The following is a 26,648-nucleotide window of genomic DNA, read 5'->3' on the forward strand; positions in this document are numbered from 1 at the left end:
TCTCTCTCTCTCTCTCTGTCTCTCTCTCTCTCTCTCTCTCTGTCTCTCTGTCTCTCTGTCTCTCTGTCTCTCTCTCTCTCTCTCTCTCTCTCTCTCGTCTCGTCTTCTTCCCAGCTCTTTTATTTCGTCACGTCTTTCTTCAGTCTATCATTCCTATTCTGTTGCTCTGTTCTTCCACTCGCCTTCTTCCTCGTCGCCTCTTTTTTTTCTGTCTCACGTTGTAAATCCAGTCTTTTCTCTCCCCATTTCGGTTCTTCATGCGTTCTCTTTACCTTTCTGTCTTTTTCTCTTTCTTTTCTCTCTATGTCTTGTAAGTTTAGTCCGCATTTCTGTTCTTCCAGTCATTTTTTCAATCTTTTCTCTTACTCTCTTTTCCTTCCTCCCTTCACTCCATCATACTGTCGCATTTTCGTTCACCTCGCCTGTTACTCGAAAATCTCCATCCATCCTACGTCAGCTCTTTCTGTTTTTACCTTCCACCTGACAGAGTCAGAGGAGGATGTTGTTATCCCTGGGATCAACTTGTGTTCGTCCGTAGAGTTGGGCGGCAGGGCAGCTGGGCGGGCGTATAGATTTCGTTTCCGATCCATAACTCTGAAAGTATACATTACAGACCCATAAAATTTCACATAGTTATGTCTTATAGTGAACTGGTGCCTTTTGATAGGTAGAATGGTATGTTTTAAGTAGTTTTTTTTTTTTTCAAAATAAAAAGTAAAAAAAGAAATAATTTTTCGTTTCCGGGCTATGAATCAGAAACTAATACAAGTACAGGTTTCAGACTCTCCAGGAACATGTGCTAATATGCCTCCTGGTGTCTTTTGGCAGTTAGCATGCAATGAGATTATAATTTTATGAAAATGAAAAAATCACATAAAACTGATTATTTTAATGCATTTTCTGTTAAAACTTTGCAACTGTCTCACCTAAGAGGCAGAAATTGCACATGATAAATGATTATATGAATATCGAATTATGTATGAAGTTTCATGACTGTGCCTATTATACCGTAATGGTTGCCTAAATGAATAAAGCACGCGTCATAAGTTCATCAGATTTGCTCACAACTTCCTTATTACCATGGACAAACTACTGAAAATTTTAAGTGTTAATGTCTCTGTGTTATATAGAAGAGGGAGGGTCAAAGCCATTATATGTTTGATTAGGTGTGCAGGGGGTTCGTGGGTATGTGCTTGGTGAGATGGAGGGTTACAACAACGAAGCGTTGCTTCTGCTTCCCTTCTCACCTTATCCTCTCTCTCTCTCTCTCTCTCTCTCTCTCTCTCTCTCTCTCTCTCTCTCTCTCTCTCTCTCTCTCTCTCTCTCTCCGTTCCCATATTCCCCTCCTAATTTCCACCACTCTGTCTATTTCCCATTCTTGAGTCTCCTTCTCAGTATCTTGCATCTTATTCTTTCATTATATTTTAAGTATTTAAATGTTTATTTTCTCATTCATTTTCCTAGTTTCTGTTTTATGGTTCATCTTTTCTAACTCTACATTTTGGTCACCTTTTCTTCCTTATTCATTCTTCTTTGTGTCCTGCTCGTAAATCCCTGCATATCCGCTGTATGTTCGATTTGTCCATTTTTTTAAACATCTCCCTCACGTACTTCCACGAAATTTTTTATTCTTTTTTGTCTGCTGTTCTCTTAGCTGTTTCTTTTCATTTCTTTTTGGTGCATCACAGTTCTTCCCTCCTTCCCTTTCCTTTTCCCCCCACCTTCTTGCCTTCCTTTCTTTCATGCTTCTTTCTCCCAAACACAAAGCTTCCTTTCACCTTTAGTATTTATGTTTCTTCATTCCATACTCTTTTTTTTTTCTTTTCTTTCAACTTGTTGCATCCCCTTCTTAATCATGAATTGTAAATAATCTCCCTTTTAAAAAAATCTCTCTTCTCTCCTCTGTCAGTTTGTCTTTCCATTTCCACCTTCATTCTCTCATCTTGCTTCTCTCCTCCATCCCTCTTGCGTCTATTCTCAGCCTTGTTGTCTCCCCATCTTTTTTGCATATGTTTTCCGGTGTCATATGCACGGAGTGACTTTATGCTGGAAGTTACCGTTCCCTTCTCTGTTAAGCTTAAATTAACCAAACCTAACCAAACCTAACCTAACATTAACCTAACCTTATCCTAGATCAACCTAACCTAAATAAACCTAAATTAAACTAATCTTAATTCACGAAATGACTAATTTCATAACCTGCCTGTAACATACATATATATCTTTATTTATATAAATCCATATATCGACCTGTAGTTACCTACAGGTCGATAAGACATCCAGTTATCTTCCTGGCACATGTATTTCATACAATGTTGTTGATGAATGGCATAAAATTTGGGATAACAAGCAGATACTTTCAAAATAGCAGCCAAACGGCCACTCAGCGCATGCGCAGTGAGCGGAACGGTGACTTCCAGCATAAGTCACTCCGTGCATAGGACACCGGACGCCCCTTTAAAAAAGAATACCCGTGTCATTCATTCCAAACTTAATTTCACCTTTTTTCTATATTTTCCTATTCCCCGAATTTCTTTACTCGTTTTTGTTGTTACTATTTTTTTTTTTTTTTTTGTAATACCCTTTGTCCAAGTAATTCATTCTGGCGTGTTTTTTTATTACTGTAAATTGTTCCCTTTTTCTTTTCCATATCTTTTGTTCTTCCATTTCATCTTATTGCCTACTTTTCTTACTTACATGTTACCCGTTATGTGTCTTTTCTAAATCTTATCTTTCCTCACCTTCAACTTATCGTGTCTTTCTCCACTCGACCTTCACTCCCTTCCTCTCTCCATCTCTTTTTCCTGCCAACCTCCCATATCTCATTTTTTCTTACACCACCTCCTTCACGTCTTCATTCTCAATCCCATTTTTCCCTGTCAATTTATCGCGTCTTTCTTCACCCATTTTTACAGCCTCTTTGCTCTCTTCTCCCTTTCTCTTTCCCTTTTCGTCATTCATTTTTTAGTTTCCCTTTCTTTCCTAAACGATCTCCCTAAAGTCTTCATTTAAATCCCTTTTCTGCATATTGTTATTAATCCCTAAAATCCTGAATCCTCATTCTTCTTTCTTTAACTCTGCTCTCCTCCTGTCTCTTTCCACTTCCATTTCTTTTACCTACTTTCCTCTCTTCCTCTCTTCTTTCACATTCACAACTCTGGCTCTAACTCTTCCTCGTCCCTTTCCTATCCCTCGTGTTTATTTGTCCTTTCCCTTGTCTCCCACTCTCCTACGTCTTTCATTCCTTGCTTCTCTGTTACTCCTCCTATTGCTTCACAACTCACATCTAATTTCGAATATGTTATTGTATTTTGTCAGTTCTTCCATACTTTCTTCTCCCTCCTCCCTAAAATGCATCTCTTCTCATTTCTCTCCTACCGTTCCGTCTACCCCTAAGTCTCCTAGTCTTATTACACCTTCTCTCTCTCGTCTCATTTTGAAGTCCTTTGTTTCCCCTTTCTCAACTTTCTTATCTTCCTTCTCCTTCCTTCTCTGATCTTTCATATTCTTTTTTTTCCTTCCCTTCATCTCTTTGTTTCAGTTTATTTTTTCTTACACATCCTCACTCACGTCTTCGTCTGAAATCCCCTTTACTTCCTTCTACCAGTTTATTTTGTATTTTTTAATCCCCTTTTCTTCTCTTCTGTTCTTTGCTCGTATACTCTTTGCTCCCTTTCCCCTCTGCTTCTCCTTCTCTCTTTTGCCTTCCTTTCTTTTTTACTCCTTCTCTTCACATCTTCGCTTTAAATTCATTTAATCTTTTTTATTAGTTATCTCTTTTTCTCGTACTCTTCTTCCTCCTTTCTCAAACTCTCCCCCTCTCTCCTTCCACCTCCTGCCCCTCTACCTACTTGTTTCCCTTTCTCTCTCTCTCACCTTCTTCCTCATGCATTAGTTATTAATATTTCTCTTTCGTCGGCCTGCCTTCCCTTTTTATTTGTCCTTTTCTTTCCTCCTCTTTAACATTTAGTTTCCAACTGTGCCAATAACAGGTGTTGATACATTCTTTCTTTCCTCTCCCTTCTCTCAGATACCGTTCTATTCTCATTTCTCTCCTTCCACATTTCTCTCCTCCCCTTGTTTCCCAGTCTTGCTTACACGTACTCCCTCACGTTTTTGTTGTTTATTCTCTCTCCCCTCGTTCAGTTCGTCTTGTCTTCCTTCACCTATCCTTCTCTCCTCTCCTTCACTTCTCTTTTCCTCCATCTTCTTTCCTTCCTCTTCTTTGCCATGACTTCATTCTTACTTATTCTCATTCAGGTCTTCATTCTACATTTTTCCTCCTTTCTTTTAACTGTTTTCTTTTTTTTTTCCCCTCCATTTTCATGACTCCCTCTTTCAAACCGCTTTTGGTCTGTTATTATTCTATTCACCTTTCTGACGTCCCATTCTAATATCATACAAGCACCTGTGTTTCCCCGTTTATTATTTCTTTTCCGTTTTCACTATCTTACCTTATATTCCCTCTTTCCGCTCCGTCTTTTCTCTACCCTTTAGTCCTCCCTTTCTTACATCTTCACCTTCATGTCTTCATTCCATATTAGTTCTCTCGCTTCTTTCTGTTTCTCTTGCTGTTCTTCACTTTTCCTTCTCTTCTCATCCTTTTCTACTTTTTACCTTTTATCATCTTCACTCTCTCCTTAATTTTCTTCTTCCTTCTCCCTCGCATCTTTTTCGAAATACCTCACCCGTCCCAATGAGTTCGTTTCTATCCTTTACCTCTTACTTTTCTACCTGTATCTTCTCTCGGTTCATTATTGTTCTTATTATTATATTATGCTTTCTTATATCTTTTTCATGCATCCTGTTTCCATATGTTTCACTCTCTTTTGTCTACTTTCCTCTAGTGTTCAATTTTCTTTTATCTTCTCTTCATTTCTTCTTTCTTTACATGTTTTCTCTTATGTTTTGGTACAAATCTTTTCTCTCAGTTCTCTGTTTAGCTTTCTACCCTTTCCATTTCCTTCTTCTGTTTTTAGTTTATTCTTTTCTCTGCTTCCTTTCCCTCTCATCTTTTATCCCACCACCTTTTTGCTTCCCTATTTTTTCTTACAATTAAAAAACCTTTTCTCTCTATTTCAGTTACCTTATCTTTTCTGTCTTCATCATCTACCCTCCTTTCTTCTCATTCTTATTCACTTTTTCTTTATTTTTCTTCTTTTTTCTGTGTACGATTCTTCCTCTTCATTGCCCCATTTTTTCTTCCTTCCTTCGATCTTCTTTTCTCTTCTTTTTTCCCTCTTTTTTCTTTTCTCTTCTTTTTTTCTCTGTTCTCCATCCTCCTGTTATTTACTCTCTCTTTCCTCCTCGTTACCTCTCTGTTCATCCTTCCGTTCCTTCTCTTCTCCAATATTCTCTTCCGTCGTTTCTTCTCTTCTCTTTGATTTCACCTCTTCCCTTGCATCTTTTCTTAACACTTCCTTTCCTCCTCCTCCCAGTTTCCTTTTTTCCTCTTCTAGTCTCTTGTACCCCAAGATTGCCACTATATTCACTGTTTCCTCCCTCCTCCTTCCTTTTTTTTCTATTCACTCGTCCCTTTTCTTCATTTCTCTCTCCGCTTCCGACCTCATCTTTCTTCTCTTCCCTCTCCTCCTCCTCTTCCTCCTCCCTTTTTTCCCTCTCCTCTTTTCTTTCCCCTTTCTTACTCTTTTTCTATCCCTTCTAGTCACCTGCCTTCTTGTTAACATTTCCTCACGCCATCTTCCTCCCAAAATACCAGTCCCAATTGCCACCCCTATATTCGCTTTCTTTGTGTTCTTGTTTTCTCTCCTTCACGCTCATTCTCTTTCATAATCTTTCAGTGCTTTTTGTCTTTATGCATCCTTTCTTCTGTGTGGTGTGTGTGTGTGTGTGTGTGTACACACACACACACACACGTGTATATATATATATATATTTATATATATATATATATATATATATATATATATATATATATATATATATATATGTGTGTGTGTGTGTGTGTGTACACACACACACACACACACACACACACACATATATATATATATATATATATATATATATATATATATATATATATATATATATATATATATATATATCCCATTAGAACCCAATGTCCACAGTATTGGACAGAACTGGGAATTTTCAAACCTTAATAAAGTAGGGGACCCCCGGGTAGGGACCAATGACCTTCGCGACTATGAGCCGATAGGCGGAGGGCGGTACGCTTAGGACCCTCCCGGAACAGTGTCTCGCCATGCAGCTCTGGGATCCAATGGGATATATATATATATATATATATATATATATATATATATATATATATATATATATATATATATATATATATATATATATATATATATATATATATATATATATATATATATATATATATATATATATATACAGGGTGTAACGCGACCTATGACAAAAACTTACACCAATGATCTGTCATGCAATTTTGAGTATATTTTGTTCTGCGACCCCAGTTCAGTACCCAGCATTCGGCTGTTTAATTGTAAAGCTTCGTGGCTGCATTTGTGCCACTGGGTTAGAGCTTCGCAGGGTGACGAAGTCGAGTATTATTAGCTTATGCTGTACTGTACATAAAAATCCCATAGCATATCAATACAAACGAGTTTTAAGAAGAAACTTTACGTAGTCTATTGATTCTTTAACATCGTCATGCATTCCTGCAAGTCTTTTGCACAAATCGACTGTGAATTAAGGATTAAATTCAAATTTTATGGCTTGCGAGAGAGCAGGGAGGGAGGAGAAGGGCTGGTGTGTTTTGCCAGTTATGTAATCTTTAGTTTGTATGATATTGCTACCAGCAGCTCAGTCAATGGAAAAACATTATTGTAATGAGTGACTAGCATCACTTTAAGTTAGGAGTAATACTATTATTCATTACAATTTTTCTGCTGCAAGTAAACGTGGCACCATTTCTTTCACATGATGTTGACGTGAGAACAGTGACACAGGATTGCCAATGTAACTACTATGCAGGTAGATCTATTTTTTGCTTCTACCTAGCAGCACTATTTAACATCTGGCAACATGATATCTAGCTACAATCTGGATATTTTTGCTAATTTTAGGTGATATTCTAAAGATTTAATCGTATTTTCTAGCACTGTTTTGCGGTGTTTACTATCTAGCGACATTCTGGCAAGTTTTTAGGACTAAACTAGCGAGATTGATTATAAAGACTTGGCAACCCTGCGTCCACTGTCAATTTACGGGAAAATTTGCAGTCGAATACTACCTGATGGCCTCCCAATCCGCGGCTCCCCGTTCAGCTGTTCACTGGGTTCAGCTTCACTTGTTCATGAAACAGCATGCCACGTACGTACATCAATGAAGAATATGCAGATATCGTCTATTTTTACGGATTCTGCGATGGTAATGATAGCGCTGCAGAGAGGAATACAGGTGGAGATACCCAATCCCGCCACGTTTACTTGCAGCGGAAAAATTTTTAAAAATAAAATTCTTCCTGCCTTAAAGTGAGGCTACTCTCCCTGTACAATAACGTTTTTCCATTGAATGAGCTGTGGGTGTTATGATAATGCTGGTACCAATACCCTACACACTAAAGATTACACAACAGGTAACAACACAACAGCCCGTCTCCTCCCTCCCTGCTCTCTCGCAAGCCATAAAATTTGAATTTAATCCTTAATTTACCGTTGATTTGTGCAAAAGACTTGCAGGAATGCATGACGACGTTAAAGAATCAATAGACTACGTAAAGTTTCTTCTTAAAACTCGTTTGTACTGATACGCTATGGGATTTTTATGTACAGTACAGTAGGAGTAGACTGTAGCACCAGTCGAGCAGGGCAGTACTTACGAGGTGGATGGAAAGCTGATGACAGGGAGTGCTGTAGCTCACGTTTCATCAGCCCTCAGAACTAGTTCCTGACCATCCCCCTTTGCTGAACTTTTTCAGTGTCTCAGTTACACAGAGAGTATGCCAGCATGCTCTCCAACACATATTTCTCTATCTACACCAAACTACATGCACAATACACACTACACTTTCTTTCCCCCCCAAAAAAAAAAAATAATAATAATGGCGTCTTATCACCCAGCCTCGGAGTCCCCAGGAAGGGGACCATAAATGCCCACACCTTCCGCCCCTCTCCCGGTGACGACTCGAGGTGCCTGGAACCACTGTCTGACTTCTTTTTCATTTCTGCAACGTTCGCGGCCTTTCCTCTAACTTTCGCTCTGTTGAGCACCACCTCTCCTCCTCTAAAAAAATCACCTTCTTTTTCTAACTGAGACTCACCTGTCTGAGGCAACTGACAGCAAAACCTTTTCTGTATCCTCCTACTTTCTCTATATTCATTTCAAAGCCAAAGGTGGCTGTTGTGTATATATACTTAACGACTTATCTTGCTCTCGTGTTCCTGAACTCGATTCTTCTGAATTCTCTACACTCTGGCTTCGGCTTTCCTGTCATTCTCTGACTAAATATATCTGTGCTGTTTACTTATCCCCTAATTCTACTATCAAAAATTCTTTGAATATCTTACTTCTACGATGGAACACATTCTATCCATTTCTCCTTTCTCTGAATTCTCCATTCTAGGAGATTTCAATGTTCACCACCACCTTTGGCTCTCCTCTCCTTTCACTGATCCACCTGGTGAACAAGCCTACATCTTTTCTATCCTTAATGACCTAGAGCAGCTTGTACAGCACCCTACCCGTATCCCAGACTGCCTTGGAGAGAGCTCCAACATACTTGACCTCTTCCTTACAACTAATCCTTCTGCTAACACTGTTTATCTTTTCTCTCCATTGGGCTCCTCCGATCACAACCTTATCACCTTAACCTGTCCTATCACTCCGGTACGGCCTGTGGACCCTCCAGGGAAAGGTCGCCTGTGGCATTTTGGAGCCGTGGATTGGGAGGCCATCAGGCAGTACTTTGATTTTCCCTGGAATGATTATTGTTTCCATGGCCGGGAGCCATCTGAGTGTGCCTTGCGCATTATGGAGGTTATTCTCTCGGGCATGGAAGCATACATTCCTTTCTCATATCCTTTGACTAACGCAAGAAAGCCTTGGTTTAATCACGCATGTTTTAATGCTGTCCGCAACAAGGAGTGGGCCTACAAAGGGTACCGGAGCCAACTCACCCCTGAATCACATCATCTTTAAGTTTCTGGCCGGAATCATGCTAAGTCTGTTCTTTGCTTTGCTAAAAATAATTTCATCCATACTAAATGCTCTCAATTCTCCAACTCGAATTCTTTCCTCTCCTTCTGGCACCTTGCCAAAAACCTTTCTAACAACTTTACCTCATCATCCTTCCCTCCTCTTTTCTACTCTGATGGTTCTGTAGCTATTCCTTCTACTGATAAAGCAGATCTCTTTGCACAGACTTTCTCCTCCAATTCCACCTTAGACAATTCCAGTGCTGTTCCTCTATCACTTCCCCCCTCTGACTTCCTTATGGCTGACATTAAAATTTCTTCAGCTGATGCATTTTCTGCCATCACTGGCCTCAGTACTAACAAGGCATATGGGCCTGATAGAGTCCCTCCTTTTGTTCTCAAGAACTGTGCTTCTGTGCTTACACCCTGCCTAGGCAAACTCTTTCACCTTTGTCTGTCAACTTGTACCTTTCCTTCTTGCTGGAAGTTTGGTCTCATTCAGCCAGTCCCAAAGAAGGGTGACCACTCCCAACCCTCCAACTATCGTCCAGTTGCTTTAACGTCCTGTATTTCAAAAGTTTTCATCTCAATAGAAAAATTTTAAGGCATCTTTCCTATCACAACCTTCTTTCTGATCGTCAGTATGGATTCCATCAGGGACGCTCCACTGGCGATCTTCTCAACTACCTTTCAGACTCCTGGTCATCCTCCTTTCGGGACTTTGGCGAAAGCTTTGCCATTGCACTTGACATCTCACAGGCTTTCGATCGAGTCTGGCATAAATCTATAATTTCCAAACCACCCTCTTATGGTTTCTATCCTTCTATCTGTGCCTTCATCGCTAGCTTCCTTTCTGGTCATTCTATAGCCTCTGTTGTAGACAGCCATCATTCTTCTCCTAGATCTATCAACAGTGGTGTTCCTCAGGGCTCTGTCCTGTCACCAACTCTCTACCTCTTATTCATCAATGATCTTCTAAGCTGTACATCTAATCCTATCCACTCATACGCTGATGACTCCACCCTTCACCTTTCCATTCGGTTCCCGCAATGCCCATCTCAGCAGTTACTTCAACAAACAAGGGATGAGGCTATGGCACACCTAATGTCTGACTTGGCTCGTATCTCTGACTGGGGTAAAATAATCTTGTTGTTTTAATGCATCTAAGACTCCGTTCTTACACCTATTAACCCGCCAAAATCTTCCACAGGTATACCCACTAATGTTTAATAATATTCAGCTTAATCCTGCATCACCCTTGAACATGCTTGGGGTTTCATTAATCTTGGAAAGATGTTATTACATCTCTTGTAAAATCTGCTTCCAAGAGATTGGGTGTGCTATGCCGACTCCGTTCTTTCTTTACCCCTGCACAATTGCTGACTCTATACAGGGGTTTTATCCGCCCCTGTGTGAAGTACAACTCTCATGTGTAGGGAGGCTCCCCACATACAGCTCTTCTCAATAGGGTGGAGTCAAAGGCTTTTCATCTCATTAACTCTCCTCCTCTTACTGATTCCCTTCAACCTCTGTCTCTTCGCCGCATTGTTCCATCTTTATCTCTTTTCTATCGCTACTTTAATGGTCACTGCTCCTCTGAACTGTCTGCATGCATACCTCCACCTCTACGACGGGCGCGTAGCACCCATCTAGCAGCAAACTCTCATCCCTTTTCTGTCCAACTATCTAATGCAAGAGTTAACCGTTACTCCCAGTCCTTCATTTATGCAACAGGTCAACTCTGGAACTGTCTCCCTCTGTCTGTATTTCCTGCTGCCTATGATCTCCAGTCTTTCAAACGCAGTGTGTCCAGGCATAGCGAAATGAATGGATCTTGAATTTGGTTCTCTCTTGCATTTTGTTTTTCTCTTGGAGGGAACTCTTATTGCGGGCTCATGGCCTTTGGTTCCTTCTTCCTCGCATAAAAAAAAATAATAAGCTAATAATACTCGACTTCAGTCACCCTGCGAAGCTCTCACCCAGTGGCACTTGCCAGCCACGAAACTTTACAATTAAACAGCCGAATGCTGGGTACTGAACTGGGGTCGCAGAGAGTTATGTTATAGAACAAAATATACTCAAAATTGCATGATAAATCATTGGTGTAAGTTTTTTTCATACGTCGCGTTACACCCTGTATATAGATAGATAGATAGATAGACAGATAGATAGATATATCTCATTGGATCCCAGGAGTGCGGGGCGAGGCATCGTACTGGGAGGGTACTAAGCGTACCGCCCCCCGCCTATCGGCTCATAGTCACGAAGCTCATAGGTCTCTACCTGGGGGTTCCCTACTTTATAAAGACTTGAAAAATCCCAGTTCTGTCCAATACTCGGAACACTGGGGCTAAAATGCATATATATATATATATATATATATATATATATATATATATATATATATATATATATATATATATATATATATATATATATTTCTCGTCACTGCAGCTTTTAGCCGTTGTCATTTCTTCCTGTTTTTGTTTCTTACTGCTTCTCTTACTAAACCTGCTTGCCCCATTCCTTGTCTTATCCCTTCCTTCTCTCTCTCTTTCTTTCTCTCTCTCTCTCTCTCTCTCTCTCTCTCTCTCTCTCTCTCTCTCTCTCCACACAACTATAGAATGTGGTAGTTAACGCTGAGAGTCTCCTGCTATACACCCCAGTGGTACATACTTGCCACGGATATAATCCAAGGCAAGGATGGCTCTGGTACCCAAGTGTCCTGCGTTATGTCTATCTTCTTTACATTTCTCTCATATCTTACTCCCTTCCGTTTCCTTTCCTTACTCTCATTTCGTATTGTATGTTTTCCTTTATTTTCTCCTAGTATTTCTCCTGTTTCCATCTTATTCTTTCCCATCCTTCCTCCTTATCTTATTTTCTCCATCCCACTCTCTCTCTCCCTCATTTTCCTTATTATTTCCTCTAACGTTTTCCTTTCTCTTTGCTTCACACATTCCCTGTCCTTCTTCCCACCTCACCCTACCCTCATTCCCCCCTCCCATTCTCTCCTCGTCTCACCTTTGTATCACTTAGCTTTAACCTGTCTGTATCTTTTGATCCCTCACCCTCTCTTTCCTTTCTCATCTTCCTCTCTTATCTTCTCTTTTCCTCCATCCCTTCATCCCTCGTCCCCGCATTCCCTGACTCCTTCTCTCACCCATAACCTTCCTCATTTTCAACTTCCCTCACCCTTTTCTTTCCTCTTCCCTGCTCTCTCTCTCCCTTCCCCGTTTTCTTGTTCTCTTCTTCTGTCATTCTTTTCTTCCCTTATTTCACTTTCTCCTTTCTTCTTCTCTATTCCTTTTCCTACCTCTCTTCCTTTTGCCCTCTCTTTTCTCTCCCTCCTTGCCTTATATTTTCATCCCTCAATCCTTTCTTCACCTTGTACGTACCTTCGTACTCTTTCCTTCACTTCTTCCCTCATTTTCTCTTACTCCCCTTCGCGTCATCCTTCCATTGTCTCTGACTTCCCATTATCACTTTCTCCTTTCTACTCATCACAGACTCTCGTTCCCTCGTCTTTCTTTCTTCTTGGTCTGACAAATGAAGCATTTACTGACACTTAGGAAGAGAGAGTGCAAACATCCCTCACACCGCGTCCCCTCCATCACACAGGACGCTGAACGAAAATGATAATCTTTAGGACGATTTGGACGGACCTGGATTTCCGTTTTTTTTTTTCTCTCTTTCATTCTCCCCCCCCCCCCATATTCTTTTGTGGGGGGAGGGAGAATGCTTGGAAGGTCTGTATTTCTTCTTTTTTTTTTTTTTTTAGGACGAAGCGGCTGGACAGGATTTTATTTTTCGTAGCCTTATTTGTTATTCCCGTCTATTTTTATTTTTTACCTTTGTTTTATGATTCAGAGACGGTAAAATGTTAATCTGATCTGCGCTTTATTTTCGTTTTTTTTTTTGGGGGGGGGGAGGGGGGCTTCTGTTGGACTGTTCACTAAATTTTTGCGTTGTATAAAGATAAAGCAGAGTTTTATGAGTGTGTCCGACTCATCCTGGAGCCTAGCAGTACTCCCAAGGTAAAGAGAATATGAGGGGTAGGTTCACCGCCCCTGGCTCGCGCAGAGGCTGTGACGTCAAGGTTGAGAGAGAGAGAGAGAGAGAGAGAGAGAGAGAGAGAGAGAAAGAGAGAGAGAGAGAATGGGAGCGTGAAAGAAAACGAATTTAATTGTATACCAATGCAAACTGGCGATTTCCAGACCATTTGTTAGGTGTTTGGTGTTGCTGTGCTCTGAGCCAGTGATCTGTCAATATTCTCAGTTTTTCTCATAATCAGCTAGCTTACAGGCACCTGTGACCTCGGATCTGTGTCTGTCTACGACATTCCTATATGCTCTAAAAACAGATAGTTCTTCTTGAAGACATATTTTTTAATATCTCAAAAAGATAGCATTAACCATTTCATTGCTCTGCATGCAGTTTAGGATGCGAATAAAAGTAATCCATATAGGCTGGGGAGCTCATATTACAGGGCAGGTAGGTGAGTGACTGGTTATACTACCAGGCTGAGAGCCTGAGACCCTCAGTCTGGATTTTCTGTGACGTCATGCGCAGACCGAGACACGTTTTGCTCCCCGCCCCCCCGGTTTGAATCTACCATATATTCTCTTTACCTTGAGTACTCCTATGTGCCACATGCCTTCCACGCCACCAATTCTGCAGTAATAGTGCTAATAGATGAGTTTTTACGACATGTCAGTGAGTTGCTTGGAGGTTAGTAAAGACTGATGCAACCACATTCGTTTCATCAGACTACTTCCAGCCTGGGAGAGAACTCGAGCCCTTTAGACAGCAGATCACTTTCCTAACCACTCGAATTGTCCATTCATTTTTTATTGTATGGTTTGGCCTCCCTTGGCATTTACTTAAGTGCATCAATATGGAGTCGTCTTTTATGTTTTATTCTTGTTGCCACTTGACGGTTTTATTCAGTTCATAGGAGGCTTCCCGCAGCTGATTATTGGAGTTCCTTCCTGTTACTATTCACGCCTTTCCTAAGTCAGATAATAATTACAATCACCCTTCAGACCAAGTGGCAACTCTTGAAGTATTTGGTGTAATTTGTTTGTCACTTATGACTTGTAAAAGGATTACTTGTCAAACATTAGCCTACTGCCTATTTGTGATTCATTACGACACTCGTGTAGTTTATTTTCCAAGTTTTTCTGATACTAGAATACATTAATCAGTTCGTTCGCAGAGGTTTGGTAGCACTCTTATTCAGCAACAGTTGACGCCAATCACCCTCTGATAACAACACCACACAGTCTACCCTGAATTATGCGGGAACTGCCTCATTCCGGCGGATATGATGGTACTAGCGGTCCTGTAACATAACGCCCAGCTTGTGCATCTAACTGTTCGTTCTAGTCACTCTTGCTTCAACCTCTGGGTTTCTCAGCAACTACTCCATGGCGCACCGGTTTGCGTATTAAACATGAATAATCTCATGTACGTTTTACTGTTTATGTCTTATCTGTATAGGCATAGATTGCGTAATTATAATCATCTTCATCGTTCTGATGCTTATTCCCATCTATAAATGGTACAAGTTGCGTACTTAACATCCATCATCCAGTCTTGTATTGCAATTCATATCTTGAGCGTGGGGTCTGGGGCTAAACTAAATACCAGTATTTTGTTGTTTATTCTTTCTGCTATCACGAGTTCTAACTTACTCGCGGAACTTCTAGTAGTGATGGAGTTAAGGCTATATCTAACTCCCCAGTTAGATGTCTATCACACACTGAAAAAAAGTCGTTTTCAAGTAGCAATTTGAAGATACAATAACAAATCACCGTGCAGAGCAGTTAAGGAAGAAGTACTAGGGAGCCTCCTTAGGACACAAAGGAGTACAAAGGAAAGCTGTTTGGTACAGCGAAGGTTGTAACTAACCATCCTGTTCTACCAGATAAGGACAAGGATAGAAAAGAAGGAAGGTTGACCCCTCACCTACTCATCCCTCCAGCCTAAGCCGGCTGGAAATAGTGAGAAGGATCAACATGCAGCATAAACAAAAAAAAACAAAAAAATGTTACAAAAGTTTCATAGGAAAGATGGAAAAGAAATCATAATCTAAACTATCTACCTGAAAAGGAAGTCAGAAATATTTATCAATTTTTGTCTGCGGGTTACATCATCTGGGCTCTTAAAAAAAAAAAAAAAAAAAAAAAATATGCAGAAGTGTTTTATTCAGGAGTAAACATATTAAGCTGGGGGGTTAGAAGACTGATGCTTATCCAAGCCACTTTTAAAAGTTAGTACTGTTTCAAAGTTTACTAGACTGGAGGACAATTTTTTCCATATATTTACCACCCTATTAGAGAAGAAATGCCTAGCTTCATGTGACTGGAATCGTTTGCCAATTATTTTATGCCCATTGCCTCTAGTATAATTCGAGTGATCAATTGTGAAGTATTTATCGAAAGCCATGTACTTGTGTCCTTTGAATATTTTAAATACTTGAAGTATATCTCCTCATAATCTGCACTTAGGGTAAAGAGACTCAGGGCTTCTAAACGTTCCTTCTATGGTTTGTTTCTCAGTCTACAGTAGGTATCATTTTGGTCACCTTTTGTTGCACTCTTTTAAGTTTATATATATTTTTTTTTGTACGAAGGCGACCAGAACTGGATACAATTCTCCAAGTGTGTGAGAACTAGAGATGTATATAAGATGAGGATGATGTTATCTTATTAATATCGAATGCTCTACCAATGATCCCGATTAAATTGTTGCTTTCTTAACAGCCTCCATACACTGTTTGATTGGTTTAAGATCATTTGTTATTAGAAGTCCTAAGTTTTTTTTTTTTTTTTTTTTTTCCCATGACTGACATTATCAAGTCGAATATTGTTCATGGTGTAACTGGCTTGTTCATTTCTATTTCCAATGTTTAGCACTTTGCATTTACTAATACTAAAGTCCATTTGCCAGGTTTGGGCCCAATTAAACAGTCAATCGAGGTCACTCTGTATTGCCTGCCTCTGTAAAGATGTGACTGCTCTGTTACCAATTTTAGTATCAGCAGAAATTTGGTTATTTTACAGTTTAAATTCTCACCTATATCATTTATGTATATTGAAAACAGAACAGGACCGAATACGGAGCCCTGTGCCACACCACTAGTATCATCTTTCCTGTCTGATTCTTTATCGATTATTATGATCATATGTTTACGTTCTGCAAGCCAATTGTAGACCCACCTGAGCACACTGCCTCTGAACTCGTGCCCATTCAATTTCTGAAGTAGTTTTTTATGGGGAACTTTACGAAACGCATTTTGAAAATCGAGATATATATTGTCAACATATCTAATCCATCATATATACTGAATATATCATAGAAGAAATTCAAGAGATTCTTTAGGCAAGAGCGATTATTTTGATACCCGAGTTGTGAATCTTTGCTGAGAGTATTTCTAAGTGCTTAACGGACTTATCTCTGAGAAGAGTTTCCAACAACTTGCACACCTCTGAAAAAAATTTTGGTCTATATTTTTCTGATTGCGATTAATTGCCCTTTTTAATATATCGTGGTTACATTTGTTACCTTCCATTCATCAGGCACCTTACTGTTTCTTAATGATTTACTGAATAGCCCAGTTAATGGCTTACATATTTCATTCACTGCTTCTTTTAGAATGCTCGGATATATTTTACCTGGCTCTGGTATTTTATTTGCTAAAAGTTTACCAGTGGGTAGTTGTACATCATTCCCACTACCAGTAATATTGCTAACTATGTTTCCTTCTTCTAAGATAACAGGGCAAGGTGTGGGAATGGAATACGTGTTTTCAACTGTAAATACAGATGCAAAGAAAAGTGTTGAGAATTTTAGCCAACTCTGTTTCACCGTCAGTATACTCTCCATTATCTGTGATTAATGGGACAATTGTTGTTAATATTACCTTCTTGTGTCTGATATAACTGAAAAATTCTTTTGATTGGATTTACTGATGCATGCAATGTCTCAAATCTTTTCTTCTTTATTTTATTATTTCTTCCTTTTTTTTTTTTTTTTTTTTTTTTTTTTGTGGAGAACATTATATTTATATTTATCACTTTGATTTTGTGTAATGTTATATACAGTATGTTTCAGCCGATAGTTAACATTTTATTTCCATATTCCTCAATTTGGGTGTCTTATTCTTAACATCCGTTGGTTTTGCATTGTAATACATATGTTATTTCTTTACTGAGACTATCTGTGAATAAGTCCCATGCTTCATTAATATCTACTCTTTGAACCATGGGATTCCAGTCGCTAGAACCAATTATTTTCTTTATTTTTTGAAAATCCGCTCTCTTGTAGTCAGGCATTTTCTTGTAACTTGTCCTGACACTGTCTTTACTGAAAATAATGTTGAATGTAACTGTGTAATGGTTGCTAGTACTAAACTCTTCCCCTACCATAACATTATTAACCATTTTTCCGATGTGGCCAAAACAAGATCTAACATGCTAACTCCTTGTGTTGGGCAGTCTATGAACTGTTGCAATGAACTTTCTTGCAAGTTAGTGTACAGGTCCAACCCTGTGTGTGGCAATAGAGTCTCACCCCTCTTGGCAGCCAGTAAATTTAAATCACTAAAGCTTACAGTATTATGGGACCTACAAATTTCAGCAGTTTGGTTGTAAATATCACTATCTGTGTTATTAGACTGTGCTGGTGGATAAATTTATCCAAGCACTGTTTTAGTATGGGATGTACTTCTAAGGTGGAGATAAATACTATCAACATTATCAATTGAGGGCTAAGGAATTACGACTGGATAAAGCCCTACTTTAACATATAACTGTATATCGCCCCCACTTCTATTATTTCTCTCACTACTGAAAATATTGCAACCTGGTACGTTGTACTCTGCTAAAAAATCGCGTTGTTCCGTTGTTCCTCTAAATCAGAATATATATTTCGCAAACTAAGCGCATTCTCAAGACAAGCCTTCATATCCTTGCCTCCATTAGTTAGTTTATGATTCATGACATTTATCATCGGCTCGCCAATAGGCCTCATATGATTTTTTTTTCTACAAAAAACACACTGCATAATCCAGTAAACAACCCGGAGGAGCAGAGCCAACCACATTTAACTGTACATCATCATGTGTGAACAGCCCGCTGCTTATACTGTAGATGTAACGTCTCTGTCCCACACCTCATCCTGCTTAGTACACCCCCACACTTTCTTTAAGCTTCTCTTGATATCCTTTACTTCCTTTTAGGCTGCTACTCTTGCGTCTCAGTTTATCCTGCTCTTTGTTCTTTTCATGTCTGTCTGTCTGTCTGTCCCTCCCCCCCCTCTCTCTCTCTCTCTCAAACACACACACACACACACACACACACACACACACACACACACACACACACACACACACACACACACACACACACACACACACACACACACAAGTATGAACAATACTCCCACAGGAGTCAATGAAAATTTTGCACTGAATAAGCAACTCTACAGATTTCTCAAAAGCATTTGATTGGCTGAGCACACAAAACTTTTTAACTTTAGATGCTACTTATGCAAGAAAAGTATTGTGGCCCTCCACAATATAGAAACAGATATATAGGTTAATAGACAGATAGGTAGATAAATTGATTAATAGACAAATAGATGAATGAGCAGAAGTAGACGAGAATGAGAATGAGCGGGCAAAAGAGGGAGTACGTGTTGTTGTATGCAAGAGATGGAAGGAGAATGTAACAGAGTATGGATCAGCTGGTTCAAGGGTTGCGTGGGTAAGATTGGAAGTAGGACTGCAAATGTGGGCGATTGTGTGTGTGTGTGTGTATGCACTGATGCAAGGTCGTGCAAGCAGAGTGAAAGAAGAGTTCTGGACAAATGTGGAAGCGTGAATGGAAAAGTTTGAAAGGAATGAGAGTGTTTTTGATTGGAGATAAAAATGGAAAAGTGGGTAATGTGAAGGTGGATTGAGTAGCTGGTGAATGGGGTGTGCCTGCAGAAGTGGATGTGAATGGCAGTGTTCTGGTGGACATTTGTGGGGGGAGGATGACAGAATTAGAAGGTATGTAATGGATACAAGAGCATACACAGGTCGGGGGAGTGTACTTTCTACAACCACTTGGTGGTGGTGAAAATCAAGGTTCATATGTAATGGAGGAATAGAAGGAGGGAAGGACAGGATAAAGTAGTCCATACAAAGAGGATAGAAAGGTTGCTAGGAGATGGAAAGAAGGTAGAATACAGAAGAGAATTGGAGGAGCGATTGGGTAAAAATGATTTGGAGGAGATAGAGGAGGTGGAAGGTGTGTGCAAGATATTCACAGAAGAAATCTGTGCAGCATGTGAGATGGTGTGTGGGGTGAAGAGAAGATGAAAGGGGGTGCAGGGAACAGCATGGTGGAATGAAGAGGTGAGACAAGCTGTGGTGCAAAAGAAGAAAACATACTGTGAGTCGATGGGAAGCAGGGGAATGGAAGAAGTTGAGAGACAGAAGAGCGAGTTATATGTAGAGAAGATGAGGGAGGTGAAAAGATTAGTAAGAGAGTAAGAAGAGAGTGGATGAGGAATTTGGAAGGAGTTTGAGTGTAAAGTGGACGGAATGTAAGAAAATGTCCTGGATGGAGGTAAAGAGGGTTAGACAGGGTGATAAGTATGTTAGTCGGGAAGTGAAAGATAAAAATGGTAGACTTCTAGTGGGAAAGGAAGAGAAAGTGGGCAGATGGAGAGAACACTTTAACAAACTGTTGAACACAGAGAATAAAAGTAATGCGAATGTAAGTGGCAAGGAGAATGGATAGGAGAAGGAGGGATGTGAGAAGAGAGGAAGAGATCAGTAGGATGGAAGTAACGGAAACAATGAAGAAAGTCAAAATGGAGATAGCCCCACGAGTTGATGTAGTGTGTGGTGAAATACTGAAACATGGGGGAGAGTTAATACAATAGTAGAATGGATATGGAAGATGTGCAGATTTGCCTGGGAGGAAGGTAGATTCTCTGAGGACTGGAAGCCAGGTATAATTATTCTTCTGTACAAAGGAAAAGGGGAAGAAAGAAATATGTGGCAATCTTTAGGGGCATTTGTCTTGTGGGTGTAATAAGAAAAGTATATAGTACGATACTTACTGACACAGTTAGGGAAAGAATAGACGAATTAGTTGTAGAAGAACTGAGAGGCTTCAGGAAGGGAAGAGGTTGTGTAGATCATATATTCAATCTTAGGTCTTTAATGAAAAAGTTTTAGAGAGGGAAAGAAGTTATATGCGGTCTTGATGGATTTGGAGAAAGCGTATGACAGGGTGGATAGTCAAGTAATGTGAAAAATAATAAGAATATATGGAATACGTGGGAAGTTGCTGAATGCCGTGAAGACCATGTTTGAGGGCGCTATGGCAGCAGTGCGTGTGGATCGTGAACTGAGTGAGTTTTTCTACTTCAATGTTGGAAAGAAGCAAGGATTTGCCATGTTTCCATGGTTGCTCGACCTGTAAACGAATAGGGTTATAAACGAGATACAAGGTAGGGCAGTGGATGTTGGAGCAGTCCTAAGGAGAGATGGCAGCGTTTGGAAACTTCCTGTACTGTTATTTGCAGATGATACTGTATTGTTAAGTGAAGACGAAGGGGAATTTCAAGGTTTGGTGAATGAGTTTGGAAGAGAGTGTAAGAAACGGAATTTAAAGGTGAATGTTGGGAGGGATAAAGTTATGGCCTTCGAGAGAAATGAAGTCATTGAATGTACAGTGAGGCTGGATGATGAGGAAATGGAAAATGTGGGTGCATTTCAATACTTGGGTAGTGTGATGAGTAAGGATGGAAGGTTAGAGGGTACAACAGGGAAGGAAGGTTGCCGGTTCTTTGAAAGCAGTGGTAAGAAATAGGGAAGTGAGCATGGAAATAAGAAAGTCGCTGCACGATAGTATTGTGATACCAACTCTAACATATGGAAGTGAAACTTGGACCATGTCGGAAGGACACAAGTCAAGAGAGCGAGCAGTGGAAATGAATTATCTGAGAGGAGTTTATTGAGTTACATGGAAAGACATACTGGCATGTGAGGAAGTGATGTAGCATTGTGATGTAGATGTGCATGTGATAGATATTAAGAGAAATACATTGAGGTGGTTTGGCCATGTGGAGAGGATGGAGAGCGAGAGACTAAAGAGGAGAGTGTATGTGAGTGAGGTGGAGAGGGTAAAGGGAGGGGGAAGCAGAGGATGAGATGGATTGTTGGAGTGATGAGGTATATGAGAGAGGGGGGTGAGACATGGGAGCGGGGCAGTGAAATGGCGTGGAACAGGATTTGTTTGTGGCCACTCCTTATGGGATTAAGGTGTTTGGCAGTAGACAGATAGATAGATAGGAGAGAGAGAGAGAGAGAGAGAGAGAGAGAGAGAGAGAGAGAGAGAGAGAGAGAGAGAGAGACAGACAGACAGACAGAGACAGACAGACAGACAGACAGACAGATGGACAGACAGGCAAAGAGACAGACAGAAAGAAGTGTATGTTCAAGATAATTTGGATATGTCTAAAGTCATAAGGATGTTGACGGTGCTGTACGAATGTGAGGCGTGGAGTCTTGCGGCTAAGTAAACAAAAAAAGGAGGTAGTGTTAGAAATGAATGTTGAAAGACAATTCGTAAGGTGAGATGATTAGCAGAGTGAGATATGACAAATGAGACGGAGTGGAAGCAGATGTGGTATAATGGAAAGGGAAGGGCGGGGATAATGTAGGCTATAAACCGTTTCATACATCTGACGTACCGGTATTCTTAGCTCATAACTTGGTATCTATCTCATGTCTGTTTACTCAGCTAATGACAGACTTTTCGAAGCTGAGATGCTATATATACAGCCTTTATTAACCTTCCTGCTTGTAATGGCTCTTCCCAGGTTGAATAAAATCGCGTTGTAGAAGCAAGAAGGTATTACCTAAGGAAGTCAATTTATGAAAGTGTTTCAACGAGTCATGACCATTAAGAGGGAATCGTTGGTGAAAGAATGATAGCAAAGACATATAAAACATCAGAAGGGAGAGGAAGAGAAGGGCCAAGAAGGAGGTGTAACCCATGGCGTGCTACTTACCTCGTAACAGCGGATTTTTAACAATGCACCACTCAGTTTGTCCTAGGAGTAGCGTCAAGCTTTTTACATTGTGTATTAGTCTGTCTAGTCTCTTTCCTCTCCTCAGCCAAAGTTAAACCTAGAAAGTAAGGAACAGTACCTATTATGAACCAATTTCATGAAATTTTTGATGACATTTTCACCCATGGAAGCCTCAAATATGTGAAGAAATACTGGTTCTTGATATTAAGTCGAATGCAAGGCTGGCAGTGGCCAAGGGAAGAGGGGGAGAAATGATACACATAATTTAAAGTAATATGGCACGCTTGTTATGGATTATTGGAGTAACGCTTCACAGTTCCGTCACACTTAAATTCTAGTTTACAAATTTTGATACCTCTAACTTCAAATTCTGCACAGCAATCTCCTTAAAAGCTGATCTCGACTAACATTTGACTTTAGAGTTACAAGCTGTCTGTAGTAGGCTAACACTTATATTTTACATTCACAATTTATGTATTCTATCCAGGATGATACCCGGAAATTTTGTTGAACTAAGAGAAGCAAGCCAAGAATAAAAAATGGCATAGCTACAGAGAAGTCAATATTTATAACCCTTTGCTATGAAGGCGGCTTCATATAGATTTTTTTCTTGCTAGAAAATTAATAATTAATATTCATCTTAGAAAGCATCTCCAGCAGAGGCGTGATTTTTGAGAAGAAAGATATGGGCAAATTTTGGTTTCCTTGACGTTGCTACTACTCATCCTGCCCTAGGGTGGGAAAAGAGATCCGTATGATGATGATGATGATGATATATAAACAAGTGGGGCTTCGGATTATGAACTAGGGATTATGAAAACAAGTGAAATTATACTTCCTAAAACAACATCACAGACAGTATGATTCATACTCATGAACTCGAGTCACTGACGCAGACTGATCAATCACTTTGAAGAGAGACCCAAACGAGTCAGTTATTAACTCACGTTTGAGGAGTCAAAAGTTCCTGGACTCTGTCATAGCTACGAGTCTTATAATGAGTCAAAATCATATTCCAAAGTATCCTGAGTTAATACGGTTCACCACAGTTTGCATACCGGGCTGCATGCAGCAAGGTCACCACAGCCCGACAGAATCACAGATGTTTCCCACCAAAGTTAACTAATCATCCTGGTAAATACCACTGACCAGAAGATGGGAGAGAATTTACTACTGGGTAGGTGATTCATGGCATGAATATCATAAAGAAACCAGAAGTTCTACTCAATTATTTCCAGATATTTATTATCTCTTCATGGCTAAATAACCAATCAGATATAAATGGAATATAACATAGCACAGTCCACATTTTAACGAGTTATATCTCCCAATTGGAAGTAAATCGATACCAAGAATCATAGCGATTATATAAATACTCGTGAAATTGTTATGGATTCATAATATCCGTTAACCCAAAGACACTACGGAATATGGAATTTAGCGAAGCATAAGACAACAGGGTATAGTCATGACCGAAAATTGTCCACATTCACCCACCACACCACTAAACTTATCATATCCTCACACTATCACAGCCACAACTTCATCATTTTCTATTAACCATCCCTCTTTACCAGTACCATCACACCACTTCATCAGCCATACTGTCACCAATACATCACATCATTACCCTTCACCAATCTCACTCCCACGCTATCACAAACACACTTTAATTACTCACCACATACCCACATCTTTATGCCGCACCACCCACCACCACACCCTTTACCCACATTTACTGTACCTAACAGCACTGTACTTTATCACAAATTCACCACATAGCCTCACCACCTACACCAGAGGACAACTAAGTTTTTAATTCCTTCGATGAGGTAATGTCTTCCTATATTTAACTTTTACTATTCTGATCTTCAACGCCACGCCCTGGTAGTGGAAGGACTAATGATGAAAGTCCCAAACCCCTACTGTAAAAAGAAAGGTCTCCTAAACTGAATAAAATCGTCTGAAGATGGCAAGACCATAAGTATAAGATGTAAGTCATTTGAAAAGGTTAACATTAAGCCATGAATCTCTTTAACGGGCTGCCGCCTTATTCATACTAGTGCTAGACAATTTCGTTCAGCTTAGGGGAAACCTCTCGTTGCGACTGGGAACTAGGCATCCTCTTCAATTCCTTACGATATGTTGATCATCTAATTCATTCTTTCTGCTGCTTAAATGTTTATTCAGATTATGGGAGATATCTCGTTATGAAGGAGTTTTAACATTCTAACCATATCACCACTCTGATACGGTTACACGATACAGTCAAAACACTACAACAGTTGGTAAATGTTATTACTGCCACAACATTTTTAGCTGCAGTGCATGTTCATCACTATCACAGCTACTAACAACACAATTACCACACCAGTGCATCATCACACTACCTCCACACCTACATCACGCCGCTACCTTACTTGTACCGTCTCACCACGCCACCTCCACACCTTCCCATCAACACACCACTACCTCACCTGTACCGTCTCACCACACCACCTCAACACCTTCATATCACCACACCACTATCTCACCTGTACCGTCTCACTACACCTCCTCCATACTTTCACATCAAACCACTACCTTACCTGTACCGTCTCACCACACCAACCCCACACCTTCACATCATCACATCATTACCTCACCTGCGCCGTCTCACCACACCATCACATCTATATTGCACCACTATATCAGTCTTATACCAGACAAGCTTATAGGTATCACAGATATACCACATATCCAAACTACTACTGCATTGACACCATAACTCCATATCTCTACAGCACTTACACCATACATCCTGACACACCACGGCATCACATTACTGCGATCCTCTCACCACGGCATCACACCACTAACCCAGTTACACCACACGACTACACTTACACCACAACACAGCACCTCTTTCACACTTACACTTAATCACCACACATTACAACACTTACTACACCCCCACACTAAATAACATCATTACCACGCTTTCACCACATTGTCACCTCACTGCAAGATGCCACGATCCACACCTACAAACCTCTACCTTATTTACAGCACAGTACTGCAGACCTGTCACAGCGTTTGCACATTCCTGCTTCAATACACAAGTAGATTTCATTTAGTCACGGAAGTACCACTTCGACTACTTGACTAAGGACAGAAATATACTAATGAGACATCGCCAGAAGATCTTCAGTTAAGTATGGTATATTTCATGACTGCTTAATACATATTTTATTTCCCATTATTATATTGTTAATGTGACGATTGCTTCCCGCGATAATGTATATGTGAAAAATTTCCAGTTTCGCTACATGCTTCCTGTCGAAGGAGGTTGGTTTTGGCTTGAAGGACCCATATAACCAATTAACATAACCCTTTTGGTCCGATAACCTGCCTTTATTTCATTTTAACTCCTTGAAATCGATGAGTTATTATCTACGGTCATTTTTTTTTTTTGTACCTATCGACCATTGGGGCCGGAGCTCCTGGTCATTAAGGCAATATTATATATATATATATATATATAAATATATATATATATATATATATATATATATATATACATAGCCTATGATTTCATCATCCTTTTGTGCACACGTGTATATATATATATATATATATATATATATATATATATATATATATATATATCTCTTGCATTCATTGAGCATTATCCGGTTTTCTCATTTTATCAGGGCTGACTTAGATAAATTTACACTTGCTAATTTCGTGTTAATAGAGGCTATTGCAGTTAACCATTTATTTAACCTGTTTCTGCCATTACATTATCCTTATGAGTCCTGAATGTTTAGTTGTTAGTTTGAGCATTAAACTTTAACTTGTAATTTTACCTAACTCTTTTGTTTTGAACCTGGAACTTTGCGAGACAGTAGTGATTTTTAGTATTCTCACTTAAAGTGTTCATTATCTCTCTCTGTTCCGTAACAATATATATATAATTTTTATTTTATTATTTTTTGTATTTTTATTTTCTTTTTTTTATTTTTTTATATATTTTTAACCTTATATTACTTAAAAACAAAAATACCTAATCTAAAGACCCTAAAACTAATCACCTGACAGACAAATCTCTAATCTATACTAAATCCTGAGACAAATAACTAGACCTACACTAATGGTAAAAAAGCCTCGACCAAGAGAACACCATCGACTGCAGATATGTAATGCCTTTCTTCATTACATACCTGCACTCATCACCTGGTGACTGTCAGTCTAGGCACAACCTAAGACATCAATATATGAAAGGGAACCAGACGAGTCATGAACATTTCCATATACGTCAGCTGTCGGCCCTAATTGGAATAACTTAAGCAAGATGGTATATTTATTTACATAATTTGTACAAAAAGTGAAGAACCTCGCCCAGCAGACCACCATCGACTGCAAGTG

The sequence above is a fragment of the Coenobita brevimanus genome, chromosome 52 (genome assembly GCF_032717465.1).
Source record: "Coenobita brevimanus isolate Jiangsu-jjx chromosome 52, ASM3271746v2, whole genome shotgun sequence".
Classification (NCBI taxonomy): Eukaryota; Metazoa; Arthropoda; class Malacostraca; order Decapoda; family Coenobitidae; genus Coenobita; species Coenobita brevimanus.